Genomic DNA, 21632 nt, shown 5'->3' with positions numbered 1-21632 from the left:
CCGTCCTGGTTCTGGTGAGGGACCTGTAGGCCCCTGGAGCAAGCTCAGCCCCTGCAGCCCGAGTGGCCCCACCACCAGGGTCCACACACACCCAGGTCCTGCAGGGGTGTGACACCACAGCACGTGGCTCCTTCGGGGCACGTGGCAGCTACTGGGCAACTGGAAGCTTCTCCCAGCACCCCGCTCAGGCAATTTTGCAGTGACTGCCGCTGACGAGACACTTGCCCGTGGACAGCTTTGCCCAGCACCTCAGAGAGCATTTTCCAGTAAGTTCTTTTTTTATATATAGATTTTATTTATTCATGAGAGACACACAGAGAGAGAGAGAGAGGGAGGCAGAGACACAGGCAGAGGGAGAAGCAGGCTCCATGCAGGGAGCCCGATGTGGGACTTGATCCTGGGACCCCAGGATCACGCCCTGAGCCAAAGGCAGACACACCACCACTGAGCCACCCAGATGTCCCTCCAGCGAGCTCTTATGGTGGGTTCCCAACACATCCTGCCAGCCTGGCACCTCAGTAACCTCCTTAACATTCAGTGAACTACAACCACATCCCCTCCCCAACTTCTCAATCTCAGTCCAGTGGTGGGGCATCGTGGGTGCTCTCCCTCAGGCCTAGGGGTAGCAGCTGCTCCTTGGAGCTGCTGTTCCTTAGGGATGTTCTTTAGGATTCTCTTCCGCTTCTTGCCAGCCACTCCTCATTCCTCCGATCCTTGGTACAGGTAATAATTTTTTGTGTTACACTTCCCCTGTGTCATTTCTGTCTCCTGATTGGACCCTGACTGATCCAAAATTGGTGCAAAGAGTAGTGCCACGTGACAGATGGGGTTTGGGGATGGGTTCGGTCCTGCCTTTGGGCTTGAACGCGGCACCGAGCTGTCAGTGGGGAATGGGACCTTAGTAATCCACACGTGCAGCAGCATGGCAATTAGTCAAATACTCACGTGTGGTTGATTGTGATGAAGTGGCCCATGCCTCGGGCGCCCCAGCGGATGCTGAACCTGACCGTTATGGCAGTAATGATGACTATGAGGGTTTTAGTGAGCTCCGGATTCTTTTGAACGCACTTGAGCACTAACAAAGAGAAGATGACAAGCTCAGGTCTGCTAGCTCTCTGCTCCAGTCATGGTCTGCAAACCAGCAAGCTTCCATGACAGCTCCGAAAGAAGCCTTAATTTCTTTGGTGCTTGCAAGGCTGATATTGCTGAAAATCAAATAAAAAATTTAATTGTGCAGGCGGCTGAAATAACAATTGAATCCACAGTCTCAACAAGTTTCTGGGGAGAAAGTCAGGGCGCTGATTAGTAAAGAACAGGATCCTGAAACTTGCAATGGGGACATCTTACTGGAGCCAAACGAGACTGTCAGTCTTGAACGCCCTTCCCGCTGAGCTTCGCTGACCACGGGAAGTAGCTTTCCTTCTCGTGTCTAAAAGAGCAAGACGTCCTCCGCCTAAAACACTATGAAAACCCCCCTGGGCACCTGGAGGGGAGCTCGTTCTCCTTGAAAGCCATCATACCCACTCCCTGTTGCCACCAGACCCCTAACAAGACCCCATTCTCAACATACCCCTGGAGGACAGGTGTGCATTTCAACTGGCAAAAGTCTAACCAAAAGGATCGCAAGGCTTTTTGCTACGCATTGGCAGAAATCTGGAGAACATACGTGGGTGTAGATTCTGAGGGCATTAGACCAAGGAAGAGGAAATACAGTATCGGGTCGGGTCATACAGGGTAGACACCTTCTAGAGATGCCGGATTAACATGTTAGCTTGTGTGACTAGGTGTTAATTGCCTATTGTCACGTAACCAATTACTGCAAACTTAGAGACTCAAAGCAGCACACCTTCTTTATCTCACGCTTTCGATGGGTCAGTCACCTGGACATCTGCTCCAAGGCTTCTCACCGGGCTACCACTCAAGGTGGCAGCTGGGCTGGGGTCTCAGCTGAAGGCTCAACTGGGGAAGGACCCCCTTCCATGCTCACGTGGTTGTTGGCAGTATTCAGGTCCCCGCAGGCTGTTGAAGGGGGGGGCCTCAGTACCTCGTTGGCTGTTAGCTGGAGGCTGCCCCCGTGGACCTCTTCAGCACGGTCACTTACTTTACCAAAGTCTGCAAGCTGAGGGGGCAATAGAGAAAGGCTGCTAGCGAGACAGAGGTCACAGTCTTACATAACCTAACCACAGAAGCGACACCCCATTGCCTTGGTCATATTGAATTGGTGAGAAGTGTGTCGCAGGTCCCGCCCATGCTCAATTACACAAAGGCGTGAATACCAAGAGGCAGGGGTCACCGGGGGCTGTCTTAGAGTCTACCCAGCACGAGCTGGAAGTGTTCCTCACAGCTCATTTGGTTGGCTGACTGGGGCTTGGGCTCAATACTGGCCCATAGTTAACGAGGTTAGAGGCCAGGGCTGAGTGGGTAGGACTGCAGACTGGGGGCAGGAGTGTGCAACCTGCACACTCGACCCTCTAGCGTGTTCTACAAGGAGGCTCAGAAGACACTTGGTCTGCTAAGAAATAGGAAAATACATTTGTGAACAGAGGGCCTCCATCCTACAAATCTCTGTGTTTGCTCTGCTTTTTAGGTCAGGCGTGAGCTGCAAAGATGTTGCTGCAGAGATGGTGCCCTGATTTCAGTGGGTGGATAGGTGATAGCTGGAGTCTCCTCCGCTCAGGTCTGATTCACCCAGTTGGTCCGTGGACCAACCCTCTGGTGATTTCTCCAGTTCCTAAATGTCTGGTTGGAGGAGACACACCGAGCAACCCTCAGGGTCCCACGCTGGCTCTCTGACCCACGAGGCGAGGACTGTTATGGCAGGAAGCATTTAGTGAAAGCCCCTGGAGCTTCGACGCCAACCCAAGACAGTGAACAAGAAGCCGTCCCTGGGAGCACTGCGGAGAGGGAGCCACTTAGAGGAGCAGGGGTACTGAGACCCAGAGGTCAGAGGAAGCCTTCCACCAGCAACGCAGCAATGGTTTCACTGCTTGGACGATGAAAACTACCATCTGGCCATCTTGAAGCCACTGAACCAACATGAAAAAAAAAAAAAGAAAGAAAGAAGTGACTGTACTGGCCAGAGTGACCAATCCTGATTGCCGAGGGGGGTAGTGGGCTGCAGTTGTGCAATGGAGACGAGCACTACTGGCTGTGGAGCATGGAGGATTCTGCAGGCCCCTCCTGGTGCTCCCACGGCCAGCAGCAATGGGGGTGGAAGACCATCCCACCCACCCAAAGCATTGCAGGGCAAACGGGACCCAGAGCCTTCAGGAAGGAAGGTAGGGGGGTCGCTCCACAGGTTAAGGAACAGCTGGGCTCTGGCTGAGAACAGGGGGACCACGAGCTGGGCCGTGGAAGAAGGAACCTGTCCCTGTCAACGAGGACCTCATGACTAACCATGGAAGTGAATCGTGGGGTAGCTCAGCCTGCGTCCTGTTTGCTTGACCCTTGCGCGAGCACGTGCACGTGTGCTCCTTTGCACCTGCTGTCTCCTTCTTCTCGCTCCTTCTTCCCATCTTTAGTTCACATGCAACTTGTGGGAAGTTACCTTGACAGTTTAGTCTGCAGGTAGGAACGTATTCAGCGAGGCTGCAACTGAATTTGAGGAATGAGTAATACAAACAGTGACTGTTGGGACTGTACGTCTTCTCATTTCGGGGGCAGGGCAAGCGCTGTGTCGCGTTTAAGCGGTACAGCTGGATCTCACCCCGGTGCGGGGGTGGGGGGGGTGGGGATACGAAGTCGTTTTACTGCTCCACGGGAATTCCAACATGTGAAGTGCAGAGAAGGAGGTCGAGGAGCCAGAGGGCTGGAGTGTGCCACTTACCAATCTATTGTCCCTCAGCTCCGATTGGCCCTTTCTTGCCTGCGGCCTGACAGCTGAGCAGGGCCCTCTAAACGTTTGCCCTGTGCCCACTGGCCCCACGTCAGGCTCTGCTGGCCCGGGAGGGACAGAGTGGGAGGAAGGGGCTTTCTCACCAGGTCCCAGCGAGCTGGCCGGGTGACGCTGTGCCCGCTCCGGGCTCCTGCGGCGTGGGCGGCCTCTCCGGGCCAGCAGCGTCCCGTGGCTCTCTCTCTAGGCGGTTTGTAGAGGGCTGTCCGTGGAGAGCCGCCCTCCCCTCAAGGGCAGATTTCCAGCCAGTTTTGCTGGTGTAGCCCCACGGCCACGGCCAGCAGCACTGGGCACAGCTGTGCCCCCTGCGAGGAGGCCTGGATCTCAGCCCCGGGTTGGAAGGGCAGGGGGACGTCTTCCTTGGTTGCTCCTAGAGTAACATTTCGATAAGCGTTCCTTGCTCGACTACTCTGCGAGTCCTCCCTCCCGTGCCCGGGGTCCAGTGGACACGCTGATTAGAACACCAAGAAGAGGGCAGCCCGGCTGGCTCGGCGGCTTAGCACCACCTTCGGCCCCTGGCGTGATCCTGGAGACCCGGGATCGAGTCCCACGTCGAGCTCCCTGCGTGGAGCCTGCTTCTCCCTCTGCCTGTGTCTCTGCTTCTCTCTCTGTGTCTCTCATGAGTAAATCAAATCTTTAAGAAAAAAAAAAAAAAGAACACCAAGAAGGGAGGACGTTAGCTAGAACATTCCATCTGCAGCAGGTGCTCCTTGAGGGGTTACTATGTGACAGCCCCGTACCTGGAGACGCAGGTGCCCCTGGGGCCATGGTCTCTGCCCCAGTGCATTTACACCCTAGGGGGACAGACAGATACTCAACAGGCAGAGAAGTGAATACTCTAGAAAGTTGCAGATACCAGCAGGTGCTTTGATGCAAAATTCACAGGGTGATTCGCCGCGTGGTGACTGTGGGTCGGGGTTAGGTGACACCTCGGTGAGGAGGTGGTGCTTATTCTGAGATGTGAGAGGGCAAGGGAAGATGGGGCGGGTGCTGGGGATCATTTCAGGCGCAGCATGGCAACTGCAAAGGCCCTGGGGTGAGAATTGATTTGGAATTTTTGTGCCGCAGCGAGAGGACCCGGAGCTGCAGAACAAGAGGAAGAAATGGTAGGAAAGAGGGTCTGAAACAGGTGAGGACAGATGGTGTGTGACTTTGTAGGCGGCTCCGATGTGATTTGAAGTCAATAGGGAGCCCCTGGAGGGTTTTAATCAAAGATTGCATTAAAAGCACTTTTTAAATGTGAAGGTGATCTCTAGGAGAGCTGCGGGGGCACGGGCGAGTGTGCTCGCCACTTAATATCCTGTTGCCCCTTCTCACTGTTGTCGTCACCGTCACCGTTGTCACCAGCGTCACTGTAGTCAATATTGCCACGCACTGGTTTTGTTCCCACGGCCAGGATTCTAGAACTGCCTCCCTGAAGGCGTTCCCAGACCCTCCGGGGCATAGCCGGTGTCACCCTCTCCCGTGCCCTCCCCTCCCAGGCCTCTGGCACGGCTCCCTGGACGCTCTCACTCCAGTGGGCACAGCGCAAATCTCTGTCTCTGTCACAGGCACTGCCCCCCACCAGGACACTGCCCACCCAGCGAGGACGGCGGCATCCGGCCCAAGGGAGGTTGGAAAGATGAGCTGAGCGCAGCTGGTGCTGTGCCATGTCCCAGGAAGACACTCACAGAGGTGTAATCGAAGCAGCAGAAGTAGACCCCAATCCCATTTAACAGAACAAGACCGAGACCCACAGAAGTGAAGCAACTTACTTAGAGTCACACACTCGGAGGGTTCAGCCTCCAAGGTCCCCTGCCGTCGGCTTCTCCGTACCTCCTCTGGTTGGGGAGGAGGGGGGAGGGACAGGGGCAGGACACACAGCTCCCTGCCGGTGCAGCTGGGGAAACTGAGGTCTGAAGTCTAGATCCCACCGCCAGGAGGCTCGTGTACCTCTCACGCTCAGGTCGGTGTGACCGAGAGTGACCGAGAGTGACCGAGCGCTGGGCTGCACTGCCAGGGAGTGGGAAGCCAGGCTCTCGCTGGCCAAGAGGGACACAGAGCTAGAAAAATCATTACAGGTGGATGAATTATTCACGGCATCGTCAACCTCCTCAGGCCCCGGACAGCCGGGAGCTCACCGAACAGCCCAGCGCATCTTATTACCCACGTGTAATGGCCTCTTTTCTCTGTCTCAGAAGAAAGTGATTCAACACCATCAAATATTCATGCGGGGCGCAGTGGCCGCTCACACGCTGGCCCTCCTGCGCTGCCCCAGAGGTCAGGGCTGACGCCAACCCGGGACCTGGAGACGCGGCCGGGGGAGCGCAGGTGGGCCCGCCTCCCTGGGTCGGGGTTCGGGGGGTCCGGGGCGGCAGGGGGCCACGTGGGGATCCCCACACACCACACACCGCAGCCTCGGCCTCGTCCCTAACCTCAGGAGGGCCCGGGGAAGCGGTGCTTGCTTTCCCGCTACGGAGATAAGGTTGATTTTGCAGCCTGTCCCCAGTCGGTGGGTTTGGGGGTCCCGCAGGTGCACCTCTGCCCCGGGCGGTCCTGGGGCTAAGGATGAGGAGGGGCTCTGGGGTCTGTGCTCCCTCCTGTCCTGTGGCCACAACAGACTAGCACACACTGGGAGGCTCCAACAACAGAAATTTATTCTCTTCGAATCTGGAGGCCGGGAGTCTGAGATCAAGGTGTCACAGGGCCACGCTCCCTCTGAAGAATCCGGGGGACTTCCGGCTCCTGGTGGCTGCCAGTCGCCCCTCCAGTCTCTGCCTCCACTTGGCACAGGCTCCTTCCCTGTGTCTCATCCGTCTCCCCGGGGACCCTCATAAGCAGGTCAGTCACCGGATTTAGGGCCCACTCTATTGCGGGCTGAGCTCATCTCAACTTCATTATATCTACAACGACCCTATTTCCAAATGAGGGAACATTCTGAGGTTCCAGATGGATGTGAATGGGGGTGGCTCCTCCCATCAGAGGAGCCATGCTGGAACTCACAGAATCAGCCACAAGCTACCTGGTTTCTGATTTTTAGGTCTGCCAAGTCACCCCATTTCCCCTGGCTTCTCCTTCCTGTCTCACCCACGCCCATGTCTCTCCTGCTGTTTTTGCAACCCCTCTCTGGAGTCTTGGGAAGCTCAGAGGGTTTTTCCAGGGCCAATTGGCCCAGGTGCACCTCACTTTACCCTCGTTGCTCAGAAGGACCAGGGGTTCATGGGTGCCCTGGGCTCCACTGGGGATGGAGGCCCCCAGCACTCAAGTTGGGGTGCAGCCAATGCAGGTGATACCCCTCCCACATCCCCTTGGCCCTCCTGTCCCTAAGCTGACCCAACAGATTCCAGATGTATGCACCTGGTACCCTCTACCTGGGCTTGTCCAGCCATCCAGCCAGCTGCAGCGTGGGGTGGCCCAAGTGCCAGGAAGTTCACCTTCCTCCTGCTGGGTCAGCTCTCAGCCAATGTCCTCAGCTCCCTTGCCCCATGAGTGGTGAGCTCCGCTGCATGGCTCACACTGCCCTCCAGACACCCTTGTTCAAATAAGCTCCAGGCACCCATTTCCGGAGGGACTTCTTTAGAAATGCTCCCTGTGCCTTCCCCCAGCCTCCTTCCTTGGCCCTCGGTGCTCCAGAAACACCTGCCGGTGGGCAGTGACTCTGTCTCCAGCCACTGCTCCCAACTTCCCAGGACACCCCTCTCATCCCCAGATCTGTCCAGCCCTCATGAATCACCCCCTGGGAGATGTTTTGACTGCCCCACACAGGCCTCCAGCCCCCAGCCCCCAAGACCCCAGCTCCCAATACCTGGAAGTGTGCCGTCTGAGCTATTCACTCATGTGCCGCTCCGACTGTCTCTGAGCAGCTCCAGCCTCACCCCCGTGTTCCGTCACTGAGCGGCACAGGGAGGGCCCGGGGTGGCCAAGTGGTCTGCCTGTGGGCACCGGGTGACACCACAGTCAGGGCCCAGCGGTGATTTTCAGAGATCTAAGGCACCTTTGCCATTAAAAAAAAAAAAGTAAGAAAGAAAAAGAAAGAAAGAAAAAGAAGAAACATGTAAAATTAAAGTTTGCAACTGCATTGGCTTGAAGACAAATATAATCCAGGCTGGATTCATTATTATTACATTCATTTTTTTTCTCTTGATGTTAAAGGAAATTAAAATGAAAACATCTTTACGGTTCCTTAAAATATCATGGGCCCTAGGCTCTGCTCCGGTTGCACCCAATGCAGTGCAGCGGCTGGCCAGGCCTGACCACCAGGCCCGGCCCCCCAGATCCGGCCACCAGGCCTGGCCCATACTGGAGGGGCACTGGAGGCCAAGAGAACAGGGGAAGGAGAGCTGAGGCCCTGTAGGTGGCAGTGACCCGGGTGGGGGCTGAGCTGGACATGAGGCTGGGGGCCAGGGGGCAGGGAGCACGCCCCCCAGGCCCCCCCACTCCTCCTCCTTGGGGCTTGCGGGCTTACCCAGGCTGCTGTGCTGTGTCTCCTGTTGTCGGGAGGCAGTGGGGCCAGAAGCTCAGCTCGGAGCCAGACTGGCTGGAAGTGAAGCTCAGCAGCCCACACCGCCAGCCCCGGGCCCCTGGGCAGATCACTGGATGCCTAGTTCCATCCTCGTCTGAAAAACAGCGATATGGAACGAAGCACTTAGAGTAGAACCCAGCAGGTCCTTAACAAGTGTTACCAGCCTCTGTTATTAATTATTTCTGTTACCACTGATTACCTCATTGGGTCCACCCAGCAACCTGGGAGGATACTCATTTTCCCATTTTCGGAGGAGGAAACCGAGGGAAGGGAACTGCCCGGGGTCCCGGGGTGTGGTGAGCATGTCCTACCTGCCAGGGGCAGGGCCGTGTCCTCCCTGAAGAGGCTTCTGATGAGGGACAGAGACTCCACTCCCCACGGCACAGACTACAATCCGAATTCCAGTACAGCCCAGACCCCCACCCCCATCCCAGGCAGTGGTAGGGTCAGACCTCCACCCAAATCAGCCGACTCCTGGGCCCAAGCCTTGAACACCTGGCCCCCCAGGGCTGGATGGGGCCCTCATGGCAACCCGATGCCAGAACCCTCCGTGGCAGGCTCTGCTGCTTGTTTTTTCTTTTACTCATGACTCATGTTCTGGAGACACCATGTTGCAAGAACAGTGCATTCTCTGAGGCCCACACTGGAAGAATGCAATCATCGGGACAGCCTGGGATGGTCTGAACAGCAGGACTGAGGGATTTGCCTTTTCCTGATTCCCAGCTCCCCGGGGAGTGGCCAGGACCCTAGCAGCAGGTGGGAGGGGAGCCACCCGCCCCGGGAGCCAGTGGGGGTGAGAGCGAGGCCCAGCCTCCCTACAGACCAGCATCCACTTCACCCCAAAGCATCGGCCTAGTGAACGGGAGTCCCCACGGGGCAGGCCACCAACCCCAACTTGGGGTTTCCACCCAGTGACGTTAGCCACAGGCTGGCCTGAGCCAGTATCCGCTCTTCCCTATTTGTTCAGCACTCATTGCTTTATTCACCAGCAGCCTGTAGACAAGACGGACCCAAGGTCTAGCGGACAACACAAAAATGGACAAGGCATCACACAAGTCCCTATAAATGACCCTGTAGTGGGGGCCAAGGAGGGAAGCCCACACCAGGCTTCTCACCAGCACAGGCCCCAGAAAGCTTCTCAGGGGCAGAAACCCCGAGGGGGCCCACAGAGAGGAGGGGATGGCAGGGCAGGGGTCCAGCACGAGGTAGGAAGATCCTTTCTGTTTCACTCTGGGTGTTAGCTGGCATCCTGACAGTGCCCGCTCTGGGTGTGTTGGTTCTTGCACCCAGCAGATGTTTAGTGTGGCATGACTGTGCTAGGCTCTGCCCTGGGGACCTGCAGGTAGCACCCGAGTCCTGCCTTCAGAGGCCTGATGCCGTCATGGGATGATGGGTGGTTTTGAACCTCTCCCAGTGCACTCTCCTCCCCCCTTCCTCTCCTACTTACCAGGGGGCTGGGCCCTGAGGATTCTTGCTTTGGAAGGTGGTGGGAACTGCTGAGAACAAGGCCCTCACCTGGACTGGGAGATGGGGCCTCTGACCTAGGGAGCCTCCCACCTGATGGGAAAAAGCTAGAAGCCAATGGGGAGGAGTAGTGGTGATGAGGGCCCCTGAAGCTCCCAGAGAATCCCAGAAATGTGGCCAGAGCCCTGGGAAGCACCTGTGGAGCCCCTCAGGTGGGGTGTGCAGATGGCAGACAGAGTATCTCAGGGGAAACCATGCACTGTCCCTGACCCAGACCCTGCACCGGCTCCTCACTGCTCTGCCCACTGACACCTGGCCAACCCACCCTCTATCAGAAAGCCAGGCAAGCTGTTAAAAAACCGAATCCCACATTTCTGATCTCCTGTCGAGCAAGCAAAAAACTTGGAAGTTGCTGCTCAGTCTTAACAACAAGTAAAAAACCAAATAAGCCAACCCCCCCCCCCACTCTTCTTAGATCCATAAAAGAAGGAAGGTCACAGGGCAAACTGCTGCCCCCCAAATTAGAAACACCGACAGGTGAACACAGGCCATAACTTACAGGAGCAGAAACCTTCGTGAACACCTGAGCTGTGATTGATGAATCGCTGGATGCTCAGTGTGGACGACCTCAGAGTCAAAACTCCAGGGGGACCCATCAAGGAGGGTCCTCCCACTTCTGTGAGTTTTCACCTCCAGGTTCTTACCAGGAACATCAGAGGGAAATCCCCTCGTGTTTTTGGCAGGAGGAGGGGAAACGAGCCATCTTGAAGTACCCCAGAGCACAAGGCCTGCGCTCAGGAGGAACCAGTTACCCAGAGCCTAACCTGCTGGGGTTTTATCAGAGCCTAACTGACCCAGGGGCAGGGGAACACCCAGCTCCAGCTGGCTCTAGCCAGCCCGTCCCACCCAAGGGAGAAGTGCTGAGAAGCACGTGGGAAGCTCAGAGTCCAGAGCACAGGCTCACACAAAAACCAGGACCTGCTCACGGGACTACAGAAGTCTTCTCTCCCGCCCACACCTCACCACCACATCACTAGAGCCTACTTGCAGCGGTTCCTCTTACCCAGTACATTGTGTCCTGCTAGCAAGAAAAAATTGCCAGATATACTATAAGGAAAAAAAAAAACCAGTTTTTTTAATAGTTTTTTTTATTCAAACCCCAGTTTGAATATATAGAGCAAATATCAGAACCAGACTCAGGTTTGGCAGGGATGTTGGAATCATCAGACAGGGAATTTAAAACAACGATAAATATGCTCAGGGCCCTCATAAAGTAGACAGCATGCAAATACAGGTGTGCCATGGAAGCAGAGATGGAGATCCTAAGGAAGAACCAAAAAGAAATGGAAGAGATCAAACGCACTGAAATGAAGAAATGCCTTTGATGGGCTTATTAGTAGACTGGACACGACTGAGGAAAGCATCTCTGAGCTTGAGGATCTCGATAGAGACCCGCAGAACTGAAAAGCAAAAAGAACAGAGTATCTGTGGACTGTGAGACAGTTACGAAGGTGTGACATGGTGTAATGGGAAGGTGTAATGGGAAGGAGAAGAAAGAAGAAAGGAATAGAATAAACATTTGAAACAAGAATGACTAGAATTTCCCCCAAATTAATGTCAGACACCAAATCACAGATCTAGGAAGCTCAGAGAGCACCAAGCAAGGATAAATGCCCAAAAAACCACACCTAGCCATTTCAAGCTGTAGAAAATCAAAGATAAATAAAAAATGCTGAAAGAAGCCAAAGGAAAATAGGGTATTACCTACAGAAGAACAAAGGTAGGAATTACACCCAACTTCTGCTCAGAAATCACACAAGCAAGGAGAGACTGGAGTGGAATGTTTAAACCCCATAAATCTAGAAGACTGTATCCTGTGAAATCACCCTTCAAACATGAAGCAGAAATGAAGACTTTCTCAGACAAAAACTGAGGGAATTTGTTGCCCGAAGACATGTTTTTCAAGAAATGTGAAAAGAAGTTTTTTTAGAGAAAAGAAAAAAAATATAGGCCAGAAACATGAATCAAATGAATTAAGGAAGCACATGGGGGAATGAGACAAGGGGAGGGTAAAATGAAACCTTTTTTTTTATTCTTAATTGATTCAACAGATAATTTGTTCAAAATACCAAAAAATATATTTGACTATGTATACATTCTATTACATATATATTCATAAGAATATATATATTCTTATGTACACTTATATATAAGTGAAATAAATAACAGCAATGGTACAAAAGATAAGAGGTAAGAATTAGGATTACTTTGTTATTATGAGATGCTCCTAATACCCATAAAGCAGGATAGTGTTTTTGATAGTGGATTTGAATTAGCTATAAGTTCATATTGCAAACTCTTGAGCAACCACTAACTAAGAAAGAAGGAAAAGAAGGAAGGAAGGAAAAGAGAAAGAAGGAAGGAAAGAAGAAAGAAGAAAGAAAAGAAAGAAGAGGGATCCCTGGGTGGCGCAGTGGTTTGGCGCCTGCCTTTGGCCCAGGGCGCGATCCTGGAGACCTGGGATCGAGTCCCACGTCAGGCTCCCGGTGCATGGAGCCTGCTTCTCCCTCTGCCTATGTCTCTGCCTCTCTCTCTCTCTGTGTGACTATCATAAATAAATAAAAATTAAAAAAAAAAAGAAAAGAAAGAAGAAAGGAAGGAAGGAAGGAAGGAAGGAAGGAAGGAAGGAAGGAAGGAAGAAGGAAAGAAGAAAAAGAAAGAAAGAAGAAAGAAAGAAAGAAAGAAAGAAAGAAAGAAAGAAAGAAAGAAGAGAAAAATAAAGAAGGAAAGAAGAAAGGAAGACAACTTATATGGGAAAAAGGGGAGAAAATAAAATCATATATAACATTGAATTAAAACCACAAAAGGCAGATCTGCAACAACACAGATGAACCTTGTGGACACCATGCTAGGTGAAATCGGTGACAGAAAGACAAACATTGTACGATCTCACTGATACCTGGAAGCTAAAAAAGTCAAAATTATAGAAACTGAGTCAAAGGGTGGTTGTGGGAGGCTGGAGTGTGGACGAAATCGGGAGCTATTGGCCAAAGGGTACAAGCTTTCCAGTGTGAAGTGCAAGAGTTCATGGGATCTGATGCGCACAGCAAGCATGGTGATTATCGTCAACAATGCTGTATTGTATACTTGACAGTTGCTAGGATTGTAGATCTTAAGTGTTCTCACCACACACAAAGGTAACTATGTGAGGTGATGGACGTGTTAACTAACTTTATTGTGGTAATCATTTCACAATATATATGCATATCAAATCATTGTGTTTTATACCTTAAATTTATGCAGTTTTACTTGTCAATTATACCTCAATAAAGTCGGAGGGGCGGAAAGAATAGTTATTTTAACACACAAATCCCCCAATACCAATTACTTAACACAATAAATATTTCATACTCAAAAAGAAAACCCACGAGAGGCAGAAAACAAGTGGAAGGCAAAAATAGGAACAAAGACTAAAGGCAATAAATATAAAACAGTAACAAATGCGGTGGATATCAATCCAACTATATCAATAACCTCTTTGAATGTCAACGGTCTAAATGCGCCAATTAAGAGACAAAGATTGTCAGAGCGAATCAAAAAACAAGAGCCAAGGGGGGCTTGGGTGGCTGTCAGTTGAGCGTTCAACTCGGTTTCGGCTCAGGTCATGATCTCATGGGTAAGACTGAGCCTCTGGCCAGGCTCCCTGCTCAGCGGAGAGTCTGCTTGAAGATTCTCTCCCTCTGCCCCTTCCCTGCTCTGTCCCTCCCCCATGCTGCCCTTCCCCCCTCCACTCTCTCTATAATAAATAAACTTTAAAAAAAAAAAAAAACAAGAGCCAACTCTATGTTGCCTACAAGAAACTCACTTTATTTAGGTATGTATTATTGTTTATTTTAGAGAGGGAAGGAGGAGAGAGGGGCAGAGGGAGAGAGAGAACCTTAAGCAGGCTCCACGCCCAGCATGGAGCCCAACGCAGGGCTCAATCTCACGACTCTGAGATCGTGACCTGAGCTGAGATCAAGAGCCAGATGCTTTGACACCTGGGTGACTTAGTCGGTTAAGCATCTGCCTTCAGCTCAGGTCAGGGTCCCAAAGTCCTGGGATCAAGCCCCACATCAGGCTTCTTGCTCAGCAGGGAGTTTGCTTCTCCCTCTCTTGCTACCCCCCCCTCCGCTTATGCTTTCTCTCTCTCTTTCTGTCCTTCTCTCTATCCAATAAATAAAAAATAAAATCTTAAAAAACCTCAGATGCTTAACCAACTGAGCCACCCAGGTGCCCCACAAGAACCTCACTTGAAATACAAAGGTGCAAATAGATTAAAAGTAAATGGATGGAGGAAGATATGCCATGCTAACACCCATCAAAAGAAAGCAGGAGTTGCTATATTAATTTCAGAGAAAGGAAACTTCAAGGAAAAGAATGTCACCAAGGGGGCCGTCTGGGTGGCTCGGTGGTTAAGTGTCTACCTTTGGCTCAGATCATGACCCCGGGGTTCCGGGATCAAGTCCCACATCAGGCCCCCACAGGGAGCCTGCTTCTCCCTCTCCCTGTGTCACTGCCTCTCTCTGTGTGTCTCTCACGAATAAATAAATAAAATCTTTTTTAAAAAGTCACCAAGGATAAAGAAGGATATTACATAATGATAAAGGAGTCAATTCTTCAGGAAGACATCACAGTCCTTAATAGGTATGCACCTAACAACAGAGCATCAAAGTATGTGAGGCCAAAACAAATAGAATTTCAAAGAGAAATAGATAAATTCACTACCATAGTCAGAACTTTCAACACCCCTCTCTCAGAAATGGACAGACCCAGCAGGCAGGAAGTCAGGAAGGACATAGCTGAACTCAATAGCACCATCAATCACCTGGATAAAATTGACATCTATAGACTACTTCAACCAGTGATAGCAGATTACACATTCTTCTTAAGTTCAAATGGAACATTCACCACAATGGAACACATTCTGGACACAAAACAAAAAGAATGCTGGAGAATTCCAAAAAAATTTGGAGATTAAACAACATACCTCTAAATAACATACATGTCCAAAGAGAAAATATAAAAACCTTTTGAACTGAATGAGAATGAAAACATAATTTATCAAAGTTTGTGAGATGCAGGAAAATTGATAGCATTGGGTTCATATACAAAAAAATAAAAGAAGGGAGGGATGCAGAGTGGCTCAGTGGTTGGGTGTCTGCCTTTGGCTCAGGGTGTGATCCCAGGATCCAGAATCAAGTCCCGCATCGGGCTCTTTGTGGGGAGCCTGCTTCTCCCTCTGCCTGGGTCCCTGCCTCTGTGTCTCTCATGAATAAATAAGTAAAATCTTTTAAAAAACAAAAAGGGAGATCTGAAATCAATCACCTAAGGAGATCAAATTAAATCCAAAGTGAGCAGGAGAAATAATAAGAATTAGAACAGAAATCAATGAAATTGAAAGCAGGGAATCAATGGGAAAAACCAATAAAACCAGAAGCTGGTTTGAAAGATCAATAAAATCAATAAATGTCTAACCAGGCTAACTAAGAAAAAAGGAGAGAGAATTCCAATTACCAGCATCAGAAATTAAAGAGGGGACATCACTACAGACCCCATGGACATTAAAAGGACAATCAAGGACAATACTGTGAACAACTCTAAGCCAACACATTTGATAACCAAGATGAGATAGATCAATTTCTTGAAAGACACAATCTGCCTGAATGCACACAAGAAGACATAGACAATATTAAAAGGCCTGTATCTATTAAACACATCGAATTGATCATTAATAGCCTCCCAAAGCAGAAGGCACCAGGCCTGAATGAGTTTACTGATGAATCCTACCAGACATTTAAGGACGGCATTATACCAATCCTCTACCATCCCTTTCAGAGCGTAGAAGCAAAGGGAATACTTCCTAACTCATTCTATGAGGCCAGCATTACCCGAATACCAAAGCCAGACAAAGACGTTACAAGAACCCAAAGCTGGGATCCCTGGGTGGCGCAGCGGTTTGGCGCCTGCCTTTGGCCCAGGGCGCGATCCTGGAGACCCGGGATCGAATCCCATATCAGGCTCCCGATGCATGGAGCCTGCTTCTCCCTCTGCCTGTGTCTCTGTGCCTCTCTCTCTCTCTCTCTGTGACTATCATAAGTAAATAAATAAAAGTTAAAAAAAAAAAGAAAAAAAAATTAAAAAAAAAAAAAGAACCCAAAGCTATAGACCAATATTTCTCATGAACATAGATGCAGAAATCCCCAATAAAATACTAGCAAATCAAATCCAACAGTGTGTAGAAAGAATCATAGGCCCTGACCAAGTGGGATGTAGCACAGATATGCAAGGCTGGTTCAACAATCAAAAATCAATTAATGGCGTCCAACACATTCACAGGCCAAAGGAGGAAAGTCACGTGATCATGTTAATACATGCAGAAAAGGCATTTGATGAAATCCCAAACCCATTCATGATGAAACTCTAGGTAAACGAGGAACAGAGGGGAACTGTGTGATTCCGACAATACGATAGTCTGTAAAAGGCACAACTATAGAGGCAGGAAAGGATTGGTGGTTGGCAGGAGTGAGGGAAGGGAGGGATGAGCCCAGCAGATTTTTAGGGCAGTGGAACGACCTGTATGGTACCCTCACGATGGATACATGTCATTACACATTTGTCCAAACCTATAGACCGCACAGCACCGTGTAAGCTACAGACTTTGGGTGAAATGAGGCTGTGGTGGCTAATTTCATGTGTCCACTTGGCTGGGCTAAGGGATGCCCAGATAGCCCATAAAACATTGTTTCTGGGTGTGTCTGTGAGGATGTTTCAGGCAGAGATTCGAGTTTGAATCAGAAGATTGAGTAATTTAGATCTTCCCGACTCCACAGGGCTAGGCTGAGCCAATTCTCAGAAGTCCGTCCATTAGAAAGGACAAAGGTGGGGAGGGGCCTCTGCTAGGCTAGTCAGAGCAGGGCAGGACCAGCATCAAGGAGACAGATGGTGTCGGAGGCAGAGGCCCCGCAGGCAGACAGGGCAGGTGCCCAGGACATGGGTCAGGTGCCAAGAAGCAGATGAGAGGTGGGTCTGAGGGGTGGTGGGTAAGGTCCAGCCTGGGGAGGGCAGATCCTGTGAGCACAGCAGAGCTTGACATCAGGCACAGGATCCCCAAACACAGTGGACGACACACCTGCTGGACCTAGACTCTGCCTGGACCCACAGGCCTCCCTATGCCGAGGGGTCCTGGGAATTCTCTGGAGACGGGTAGTGGGCAACCCGGGCAGATAAGCACCAACACCCAAGCTTGCAAACTTCAGCAAAACCCAGAAAGGGAGGTAACAAGTCCAACTTTTTTCTCTGGGGGATGGAGCCGGAAGGATTTGCAGCCTTGGCTCCAGGTACTCCCTGGAAATCGGGCTTGGGTGCTTGGGGCATCACCACCCAGCCACATCTGCCCGGCCTGAGTGTGGGAGGCCCTGGCAGCGAGCCCTGCAAGCCTGGGCTTGGGGCCTGGACCTGCGCTCTGGGCCTCAGTGCACTTCGTCCCCCAGCACCCCCTGGACCATGCCACTCTGTGGCCACATGTCCCTCCCGCTCCTGGCCTGTCTTCTCACCCTCAGATATGAGGACGGGTTTAGCAGGCCTGGCACATAGTGAATGAGTGGCAATGATAATATTGACTTGCAGGGAAGTCGTGAGTACTAAGGGAGGGAGCCCTTGGAAGGCCCCAGGTGTCCAGCATCGCACACAGCAGGCAGGTAATTGATGTCTGCCTCTCCCTATTCCATTCTCCTTGTACCTCTCGCATATGTTCCAGAACTCTGAGCGTGGCAGTCAAGGCCTGGCCCTCCTGGCCTCGGTTCACTGCCCCTCCTGGCCACCCCCTATCCAGCCAACTCCCGAGGTCCCAGCTCCCGACACATCCTAGGTGACACCACCAGGGAATCTGCCCAGCATCGGTTCACTGGTGCCACTGTCCACGTACCACGACAGCACAAGAAATCAGAAATACCTGGCCTGTGGTTAGGGATGGGGATGTTTGAGGTGCTTTATGAAAACCCCCGGAAGGCCCCCAGCTCCCAGGACAGACCCTGACTCTTGCCACCACTGGCTGCACCTCATACCTCCTCCTCTCGTCTGCCCTGCAGGGGGTTGCCAGGCAGGGGACACGTCTGTCCCATACCATCTGGCAAGACTTTCCCCTAATGTGGGGCTGTGACGGGTCCCTTTTGGGCCTAGAGCCCATGGAGTCACTGCAGTGTCAACACTGGTATAAAAAGTGATGGGTGAATGACTCATCCATCTCATGGATGAGACATGGCGGCTGTGCATGTGGGCTTTCCGGGTGGATATGCCTTGATTTAAATAAAACTAACCCCCAGCCTCGGCTTTCTCACCCATTACCTGGGGATAAAGGATAGTTACCCCTTGGTAACAGTGAGGATTGACTGAGATCATTTTTCCTGGCATTTATTGAGCACCCGTTATGTGTCAGGTGATGTCCCAGAAGCATGGGATTTATCAGAGAACAAAACAGGAAAGAAAAAGAAAAAAAAAAAAAAAAAAAAAAACCTGTGCTTGCAGAATTTACATTCTAGTCAAGGAAAGTAGGAAATAATAAATCAAAACCATTACAATGCCAGGTGGTAGTAAATGCTTTGCAGTACATCTGCTAAAAGGAGATGGGATTGGGGGGGGAGGTATCCTTAATCTATATTCCCTACACCTCATTAGGAAGGCCTCTCTGAGACCGTGGAGTTGGAGGACAGGCCTGAAGGAAGAGAGGCAGCGAGCCAGGTGGCCGTCTAAGGAAAAGGCCTGAAGACAGAGGGAATAACCAGTGCAAAGGTCCTGAGGCCGGAGCATGAATGTGGGTTCAGGAAGAGCAAGGAGGTGAGTGCAGAGGAGCAAAGCAGGGGAAGGAGTACAGTGTGCCGGTCCAGTCCAAGGAACAGCAGGACAGGGTAACGAGCGGCCTGCAGGATGCATAACAGCCCCCGCGGGTGGCCCCCCTACAGGGTTTCAAGATGTCCTAGAGACCAGATTGCAGGGACAAGGCAGGAGCGAGGAGACTGTAAGGAAGCTACTGCAGTGGTCCCAGGGGGAGGTGGCGGCGGCCGGGCAGGGTGGGCATCTCGGAGGTGGGGAGATGTAGTCAGATTCTGGATACAGCCGAGAATACAGCCACTTGCCTGGGGTGTGGATTTAAATTTAAGTTAGGGGCGTCCAGGTGGCTCAGTCAGCGAAGCGTCCAACTCTTGATTTAGGCTCAGGATGTGATCTCAGGGTCATGAGTTCAAGCCCCACCTTGGGCTCTGTGCTGAGCTGGGAGTCTGCTTGGGAGTCTCTCTCCTCTGCCTCTGCCCCTCCCACCCCAGCTCGCACACACACATGTGCTCTCTCTTACTCTCTCTTTCTCAAAAAAAAAAAAATTGTTTAATAAAAAATAAAATAGGGGATCCCTGGGTGGCTCAGCGGTTTAATGCCTGCATTCAGCCCAGGGCATGATCCTGGAGTCCTGGGATCGAGTCCCGCATCGGGCTCCCTGCACGGAGCCTGCTTCTCCCTCTGCCTGTGTCTCTGCCTCTTTTTCTCTCTCTCTCTGTGTCTCTCATGAATAAATAAATAAAATCTTTAAAAATAAAATAAAATAAAAAATAAATTTGAGTCGACTAAGTGAAATGACCAAGAAGCCAGTTCCTCCGTCACACTGGCCAAGCATCAAGGCCGCAGGAGCCGCGCCGGCCAACAAGAGAGACTTTCCGCCTGGAGGGGGCCGTGAGGTGGAAGCGACCCCAGGGCTCCTGTGGGGCCCCGAAGAAGCGACCGTGATTATCAGCATCACATGCTCGCTGCTCGGGAAAGCCCGCGTCCCTCCTCCCCAACCCCTGGGCGCTAGGACCCTCCAGCAAACACCCCAGAGGCGAGGCCCCCCCGCCGGCCCCTTACCAGGCCCACAGCCCCCCTGGGAGGCAGCAGGTCATCTTCAAGACCACGGGGAGCTGGCACCTGGCCCCTCTGGTCCAGCTCTGGGCAAGCCCCCTCCCCTGTCCCTGTCCAAGCCTCAGTGGACTGCTGGGTGCCTCTCCTCCTGGTTCGGGCGCGTGGGGCGAGGTCGAAGCCCCAGCTCACGGAATGCAGTGGGGGTGGGGTCCCCGGGTGCGAGGAGGTGGTGATAGAGATGACAAGGGGACAATTTAAGTGGAGAATGCCGCCCTGCCCCAAATGAGTCACCTGCACCTTCCAAAGCGAGAGGCCAATTGTGGCCTTTTCATAATCATGATCCGCAAAGTGTAGCCTCTGCCACTCAGATGCCAGCAGAACACAGAGCCGAGCCCCCCCTGAAACCATGACTCTGCCGCCCCCCGACCCTTCCCCAGATCACCTGCTCCCGCTTCCAGGCGCCCTCCCAACAAAAGGGGCCCGTGGAGAAGGCCTCTGGGCAGCAGCCCGGGGCCAAGGCCTTTGTGTGATTGGGGCGGGGGGTGCAGGGTGGGCAGTGGCTGGGGGTGCTTCTGCTCCACAAAAGAGCAGCTAACCTGGATTGGGGCAAGCAGTGCCGTCCCAGGGCGGGAGGTGGTGTGGGCCACAGCTGGCTGTTGCCAGGAACATTCACGGGCACGTTTCCCCCCGACAGGACACAAAGTGCGTCTCTAACAGGTCACCCTGCCCACCCAACTGCCTCACAGCCGGATGGTTTGGGGCCGGGGAGGGGACAGTCCCAGGTAGCCCTCGAACCCAGCATAGGTCTAAGATCTGCCTACAGGATGACAGGGGTCGAGAGGTCGCGAACACGAGCCGCCTCTGCTCTTTCCTGCTTCTTCCCAGGGACGTCTGTAGACCCAAACCCGGCCCTTGATGAAGCGCTCAAACCAAACTCAAAACGGGAGTCCAAAGGGACAGGTGAGACCAGGAGGGCGGCCCTCTCTGTCGTCCCCAGATGCAAGCGCCACATCTTACAAACCAGAAAAGTGCCGGGTTTAGGAGGCGTCTCTGCCCCCTCGTTCACCCTCTGTCATCAAGGAGGCAAGGATGCACCCCGAGTTCAGAAACCACTTCCCTGCCAAATGTCGGGGTTCAACGCCCTGGACCGGAGGGTTTGGCTGCAGAAACAGAAGAATGGGGATTTATTTCTCGATTCACAGGGAATAGGTTAGGTTACATCTGAGTTTTCTCGAGATGAAGCCCCCCACCCCCGACTCCCCAAAATGCTCTTTGGCCTCCAGCACCCGCTGCTCCAGGTCGACCTCAGGGAAACAAAGGAAAGCCCGTCCCGTCCGTCCGGCAGCCGCCGTCAGAGGCGACCACGGCTCCGCTGCTGGCCGCTTGCCGCGCTGATGGATGGAGATGTCGCCGCCTTGCAGGCAGGGGTTGGAGTGAAGCATAGCAATGGTTCGCCGCCGGCTCCCGGGGCGTCTGCAGCCCGCAGAGGGCTCCTCCAGCCCGCTCGGTGTTGTGATCCTGGCCTCCTCGTGCTGGCTTCCAAGCCGCCTCTGCCAGGTTCAGAGCCGCCACCGGCTGCTGGCACGCCAGCCCTGGGCAAGAGCGGGCCTGCCCGGGGGGCTCTCGCAGCAACGCTTTGACTTGGCTGCGTCCAGCTGCGGGGACTGGCTAATGAGGCACAGTCGTGGGCAGGTGGGCAGGATCAGAGGCTGTCCCCAGGTAAAACTGTCTCGACAATACCGCTCACCCCGCTTAGCTTTGTAGTCTAAACTCCACGTATCATATGCTCTGGCTGTCTTAGAAATAAGCTACCTGCAGCCTGCCCTGCCTGCAGGATGGGAGGCAAACGGA

At 52.6% G+C, this 21632-nt stretch overlaps 2 long non-coding RNA genes across 4 annotated transcripts; both read right to left on the bottom strand.

The window, feature by feature from the left end:
• Nucleotides 1-346: 346 nt before the first annotated feature.
• On the bottom strand, nucleotides 347-4393 carry LOC111097166. 2 transcript variants are annotated; one of them, XR_005362964.1, is made up of 3 exons: nucleotides 3397-4393; nucleotides 2759-3026; nucleotides 347-2119 (listed from the first exon to the last, which is right to left on the bottom strand). It is a non-coding gene; the product is annotated as an uncharacterized LOC111097166 (long non-coding RNA). The 2 variants fall into 2 exon arrangements; XR_005362965.1 differs by having other exon boundaries at nucleotides 347-3026; nucleotides 3397-3594; nucleotides 3979-4393.
• A 91-nt stretch (nucleotides 4394-4484) lies between these two features.
• On the bottom strand, nucleotides 4485-14776 carry LOC111097165. 2 transcript variants are annotated; one of them, XR_005362962.1, is made up of 4 exons: nucleotides 14625-14776; nucleotides 8337-8487; nucleotides 7677-7865; nucleotides 4485-4526 (listed from the first exon to the last, which is right to left on the bottom strand). It is a non-coding gene; the product is annotated as an uncharacterized LOC111097165 (long non-coding RNA). The 2 variants fall into 2 exon arrangements; XR_005362963.1 differs by lacking the exon at nucleotides 4485-4526 and adding an exon at nucleotides 6400-6785.
• Between the last annotated feature and the right edge of the window lie 6856 nt (nucleotides 14777-21632).

Source organism: Canis lupus, chromosome 8 (assembly GCF_011100685.1).
Source record: "Canis lupus familiaris isolate Mischka breed German Shepherd chromosome 8, alternate assembly UU_Cfam_GSD_1.0, whole genome shotgun sequence".
Taxonomy (NCBI): domain Eukaryota; kingdom Metazoa; phylum Chordata; class Mammalia; order Carnivora; family Canidae; genus Canis; species Canis lupus.
The sequence above is the reverse complement of the archived record's forward strand: the minus strand, read 5'-3'. Positions and strand labels throughout refer to the sequence as shown.